Below are 7,085 nucleotides of genomic sequence, written 5' to 3' on the forward strand. Positions count from 1 at the left end.
CATATATGGTTAAATATTTCTAAGCATAAATGACAATCACAGGGATTTTCGAGATGGATGAAAATGTCCGGGTTTTCCTACAAGCCTACAGAGGACCCATATTGTGAAATTATTATATAGTTTTAGTTTGCATTATTCCCCTGAAGAGTTGATAACTATTAGATTTATTAAACTGATTTGTATTACGTTAGACTGCTAATTTATTGTGAATAAATGATATTGTTTTATGATGCATTATACTGCTGAGTTATAAGAAGTACTGTTTTCAGAGAGTCTTGTCCTTATTTGTCTGATTAGAAGAGAACAGAGCATACCGGAGAGGTTTTCTGCCCCATCTCATCAGGAGGAGATAAAACAGGGAGCCAAGGCCGTCACTTAGGCGCCGTAAGAGAGAAAGAATGTGAATGTTTAGGCTTTATGACTAGGTGGAGGGGGGCTGAAGCTATAAGAATGTGAGAAACGCTCAGACACTTCGAGATCAGGCGGACACACTCCCGCGCTCATCTCCCTTCCGGATGTGCTCATAAAGTGTTGAATTGTATGGAATAAAATGATTGTTTATTGAGCATTTATACACCGAGTATTGTCCTTCCTTCAGCCCAAAGATCAAAAGAATTGGGAGGATGTAACACTGGCACATACGTTTGTGTGTCTAACAAAGGTGCCGGAGATATTGTTGCTTACATGGACACAGAAAAACATAAAAAGGCTGCGCGAGGCAAAAATTCATCTAGTAAGTTGACTGAGTTCTTTGTTACACATGGTAAAAATGAGGATGCTGTTGTATCTGGAGCAGAAACGGCACTGGCATTTCATACTATGAAGCATCACAATGCTACAGATCCATGGATTGCTCTAGTGTGTTGCTTTCCAGACTTTAACACAGCTAAAAAGTTCAGCGGTGCCCGCACCAAGACTGAAGCTATTGTAACTTTTGAAGTTAATGAAATCCAGTACTGTGGCATTTCTCAGACTTCAGTAACCATGGAACAGAGAAAATATTCCCAATCATCCTTTGACTGGAAGAATGGTGGCGCGCAAACAAAATTAATTGAGGTTAGAAACGCCAAATGAAACAGCAGAAACCATTGCACAATACCTCACTGGTACCTCACTGGTAATTTTTCTTATACAGATGAGGCATTATTTCTGTAACATTATTTAATTTAAAGTTGTTGTTTTTTTGCACTTGTTGACTTGCAAGCCTATATGACATTTTTTATTTCACCATTCATTAACCGCACAGAGAAGGCAACTTTTAAATATTTTTTAAATTTCTATTTTCTATTATTAAAATTCTTTATGACTGGGCCAAGTGTCCTCTTTTTTAATTCAAAATATGGTCACCCTAGATTAACACCTCACGACCAGCTCCCGATCATCAATCGTTTGGTCGTTAGAAAAACAAACGTGTTTGAAATCCTGTCGTCTGTCGTGAGGGTGTCACTGCAGCTTCTCACACTCCGCACATGCAAATACAGAAATGTAGGTGAAAAAGACAGAGCAGCATGGCAATGCAACGTGTTATCTGGACACAAGCGATGGAGTCCCAACTCGTTGAACTTTGGCAAGCTCATCTGTGCCTTTTTGATATGGCTTCACAAAATTATCATGACCGCACCAAACGTGACAGGAGATAGCTGCTCAATTGCAGCTGCCTGGTAAGTCTTTTTTTTTTCATTAGCAGTATAGCAAATTTGATGGTGGTAGTTGTGTTTGTGTCTGTGTGCGTGAAAGAGAGGCAGAGAAAGAGACAGATTTTATATATAAGCTTACTGTTATAAGCTTCTTGTCACAATTAATGTTATCAAGATAAAATTTGATTGTGAAGTGCCTGTGAGTGACTAATTACTGATTACTTTCCCCCAAAAGTAATCCTGTTGCTTTACTTATTACTTATTTTCAAAAGTAATTACTTAGTTACTTAGTTACTTTTTAAAAACACGATTTAAAACCTGAAGAGGTGATAAAGTGATAGATCTTTCAGCCCAGTTCTACTTTTTCTGCATAATCCATCATACAACATGTAATCAAATGGAAAAGTCTCTTTTTAAAACTTGTTGCATCAAGCAAAAATTTAATTATATGCAACATTCTCTGACTGGAAGAAATTTGTTTAACATTTAAACCTATTTTCTGCACATTCCATCACATAAAATAAAATATTTTTTTGTGTTTACACTCAGTCTTTCAAATAAATGCAAGTGAAACATGGCAGAAAATAAATAAAGTCAAAGACTCAGCGGTCCTGTTGCTCTATTTTCACCTGTATAGCAGGTGGATGTTTGCCCTGATGAAGGTGTGCCGCAGCGGTCATTGGAAGAATCCGCGAGTTTTTCTGTGAATTTCCAATTCCGTGGCAGCGTATTCGGTGCTTGCTTGGAAGTTAAGGGGTTTTGCGCTGTAAAAAGAAGTTTTCTTCCCACGCAGTGAACAGCGGGCGCTAATGTTTTTCTCACTTTTTACAGAATCAAACTCAAAGTAAGGTCAGTACTTCCACGCTTTAAAAGCTGCACGCTCATACTCTCTCCCGCACTCGATATATTATCCATTCTTGATCTGCACACAGCTGTTGCCACGAACGTCGCACTCGCTTACGTCATTGTCATGAGACATTCTTGCAAGAAAATCACAGTTTTAGTAACGCAGTAACGCAGCATGCTTACGGGAAAGTAACAGTAATCTAATTACCTTTTTTTCCCAATAGTGATCCCTTACTTTACTCGTTAATTGAAAAAAGTAATCGGATTTCAGTAACGCGTTACTTGTAACACGTTACTGCCCATCTCTGTGAGTAAGTGAACTTTCTTTTATGAAAACATGAAATGAAGAGTTCAGATGTAAAAACCTCTAAATCGACTTTCAGAAATATTAAATTTTATAATTAATTTCCAAGTAAACTCTTTCCAACTACAGTTTGAACATTAATATCAGTAGCGTTTTGAATCTCAACTATTTAAATAAAAATCCTAACGTACATGGTAATGTTAATTTTTCAGTGAATGAAGTGAAAACCCGGGTTGCATCATTTCAACACAGTCTGGCAAACTGCTCAAACTGAAACCCAGTGGCAATGGCCAGAAACCACCAATTCCCAAACAGGTCTGGATATTAAAACATTTGGATTTCTTGAACGCACATGTTGTCCATAGAAATACAGAGTCCACTCTGAGAGTGAGTTCATAACCAAGTTGTTTAAAAGCATATGCACATACACACACCTTATGAAGGGATATTTGTGGGGAATGATGTCAAAGGTAATTCTCAGTTGAAATGTTTTCAGTAAAATAAATGCCACAAAGTATACAGTGTAAAATTAGTATCTGACCTAACTAATACTGTTTAGATCTTTATATCTGTGTAAATCACTTTCCCTCTGTCTGCTTTCTGTACTGTTTCCAACAGCTTGACACAGAGTCAGACGACATAGGCGCAAGAGAGGAGGGAGATGAGGATCAGTCCACTGTGGGAATTGAAGCAGATGTCCTTATTTCTTCGAACACCACTAGCCCAATTTCAGTGAGCCAGGAAGAGGAAAACACCTCAAACAGTCCACCGGTCACAGAGTCGGTCGACAGGTCAGCTTGTTAAAAGACCTAGAGTGCAAAAACCTACACCAAAATCAGCAGAGCACAGCATTGAGATGGCCAAACTTCCCCTGCTTCAGGAGGTCCAGAAAACACTATCAGGATCTAATGCACATTCTGAGGAGCTGTTTGGCCAACAAGTGGCCTCAGAGTTGAGAAACATCAAGGACAGAGCTCTACAGCTGCAGCTCAAAAGAAACATAGTGAACATGATTTATGACACACAGGAGGCAGAGCAATTTGCAGGTTCGCAGGATAGTCCACCTTGGTATCCTATCCACCCTCATCATCAGGTACAGCCACCCCCCACCCCCTAAGACTGCCAGGCCCCATCAACCCAGTCAATGTCCTTTCTGAAAATGCTAAACTCTGAGTAAGTTAAATAATAAATTTACAACACTTATATATCTAAGAATATTTTGGAGTTTACTAGTCGCTTCTGTAAACAGTGCATTGAAACTACAGCTTCATTCAAATGTTTTAAATGTTCCTTGTGAAACTTAATACAAAATGTTTATTTCGATGTTCTTTGTGACACTATGGCTACGTGTCTTCCCTACCTCAATTTCGTGGTGTCTTGCAGAACTGTTTGCACAATTTGATGCAAGATATTTTTGTATTTATATAATAAAGCAAAAAAGGTTTGCAATTTCCCAGAGGTAGATTTATTTTTGTCAGTATTTACAAAGGGAATTTGTTATTTAAATAAAATTTAAAAAGTAAACAAGGAAATTAAAAACAAAAACCAAAAAAGAAACCTTTGGTCTACCTACACCATGTCTTCTTGCCATGAAACACTCCCTGCAGGTGAGACAAAGTACTCGCAAAGGACATTTCGTAGTTTATTTGCTTCCACTGAGGGGTTCCGTGCACGGCCCATTGAAATGGACTGAAGCTCTCCCACCCTTCTCCATGCACCGTCGACTAGGTGATGGTTGGCATCCTCAGAATCCACATAGCCAGGTGGTACACAGGCGTCAGATCTGTGGTCCGGAAGATAGTAGTGCAGAAAAAGACAAGCAAAGATAATGGTGACAACCTTGTCTGGGTCCAGGCAAGTTGTTGTTCTGAAAACTCTGAAGCGATTTGCCAAAATTCCGAAAGCGTTCTCCACAACGCGGTATGCTCTGGACAGACAGTAGTTGTACATTCTCTGATTGGTGTTGAGGCTTCGAAATGAATATGGTTTCATGAGACCTGGTCGGAGGGGATAAGCATCATCTCCAGTTAGCATGTGTGGCATCATAGCATCAGTGCCTGGCAGGGTATGAATGGGCAAACACTCCCGCATCAGACACCCTACCCTGTGTCCCTGCGCTTGCATACACAAACTTGTAATTGGCACCAACTACAGCCATAAGGATGATGGAAAACCTGGACATTTGGTTAAAATACATGCTGTCACTCTTGGCAGGGGGTTGGATGAAGATGTGTTTCCCATCTATAGCCCCCAGGCAGTGTAGAAACTGCCACTTGTTTGCAAGGTCTCTGGCAATGGCCTTCCACTCAGAGTCAGTTGATGGTGTCTGTGAAACACAAGTAGAAAGTGATGCATCAAAATAATCTCTGGTGAATTAATGATTTCTTTTCTTAACTACACATTCAAATCACTGTCAGACTAGGAGTTCACTTTACTTTTTTAAATACACACTTAACAAAGACTGAACAAATACATCTGTGACTCACAATTGTTTTTGGTGAAAACTCGCTGTATTAACTGATGGGACGTTTTTGACAATGTGCAAATCAGTCTTTCAATAGTATGAGCATGGGTAATGTATTTCTAATCAAAATTACCTTCAAGTAATCTTCATGCAGTACACAGGTAAGAGCTGTGCATGTTTTCATGACAATCCTACTCAGTGTGGTGCTTCCAATCCTATACTAGAAACTTAATGAGTTGAAGGTTTCACCTGTCAAAGAGAACAAAGCGTCTTAAATAGTGTCAGGTGGATTTTGATGGTTAATGTAAGGGATAGTGGACATGGATGGATCTTCATAGAGTGACAGATTTTAGATGATCGATGTAGAATAGAATGTATTAGTAGCTTGAACATAGTCATAGTATGTAGGTGGATAGATAGACTTGCAGTTATAGGGCCAGTGTAACTGATGTAGAAAAGCAAAAATATGTATGTACTTGCATGGGTGAACTGATTTCTTAATGTGATATAGATAGATGACCTTGCCTCGTGCGCAGCATTCTATAGTTTAAGGGATTTTATAGGGAGCCTTACAGAATTTTCATGTCCACACACTTGCCTGTTGCTAAACATCGTAGGGTAACTGAAAGCCTTTCCCTGGGGCTGATGGCCTTCCTGAGGTGTGTATCCTTCTTGATGATAGCAGGACTAACCCTCTCCAGGAGATAGTGAAAGTCCTCCACAGACATTCGGATAAGGTCCCGAAAACCCCTCATATCATCTCCCTGTTTACACAGAACAAACTCAAGAACACACCAATAACACAGCAACATAATAGATGTTGGATGTTATTGGTAATTTAAGAGTCGGACCGATATTTAACCAATGTTGTATAAAGCAGAAAGATGTCCCAAAAATCACTTTGGTAGATGTCATTCCCTAGAATACTACTCAAGTAAAAGTGTAAAAGTACTGTAGTTAATGGCCAGTAATCCAATTAAATAAAACACTAATAGGCTAAAATTAAATGTTGCTAATGTTAAATGTTTAACGTAGAAGCATCAGATGTCTTCAAAAACGTACCCATCATTAGATAAAGCCTACATCAACATGGGTAAGATACGTGCAGATAAAGTACCTGTGTAGGTAAGTGCAATTTAGCTGTTGCTGCTTACCTCCAGTTCTCGTTGTAGAATTGACAGACCGCAGACGTCTGCCCAGCCATTTCCTTGTCTATACACGCAGTCACCTTTTCTTTTTCGATCTTTCTGCACACAGAGTAGCACACATTGCTGATGTAGCCAGATGGGCTACTCGCCTTTCTTTTTCTCTCTCTTTCTCTCTCCCTCTCCTGCGCTCATTCTTTTCGCCACGCAACTAGGTTAATTGGGAACCCACCTGCATATTGATTGCAAGGTGGTGTTAGCCCGTATAAAGCTAAGCCGGTGTTTTGTTGGCTCATTCCTCCCGTGCATTCAGCGCAAAGCAGCAGTAAATGCTGGCACACTGCGACGGACTGATCAGCAAGAGCAGATTATATGACAGCTACAGGTATGCGCTCGCTTAACCTTAGATTCCCTCAGAGTACTGGAATTTGTGTTAATTTAGTTTTTGCGGCCTGTTGTAGCGCGGCAGTTTGTTTTATTCCGACGTTGTGGAGAGAGGTGCTCGTGTTATCCCCACCAGCTGAGAGTATAGCGCCTCCGGTCCTGGAGTTAGCCGTTAAAACTACTTTTATTAGCATTTATAGCTATAAGAGTTTAAGGTTACATTTATCTGTTGTTTTAGGGTTTGACTGCTGTATTCACCTCTCCGTGGCAAATCGCCCAACCTAAATTGGAAGAGTGAAACGCCT

Source organism: Mchenga conophoros, linkage group LG9, assembly GCF_057382185.1.
Source record: "Mchenga conophoros isolate Kocher_MC1m ecotype Shallow Benthic linkage group LG9, M_conophoros_male_GT1.1, whole genome shotgun sequence".
Taxonomy (NCBI): Eukaryota; Metazoa; Chordata; class Actinopteri; order Cichliformes; family Cichlidae; genus Mchenga; species Mchenga conophoros.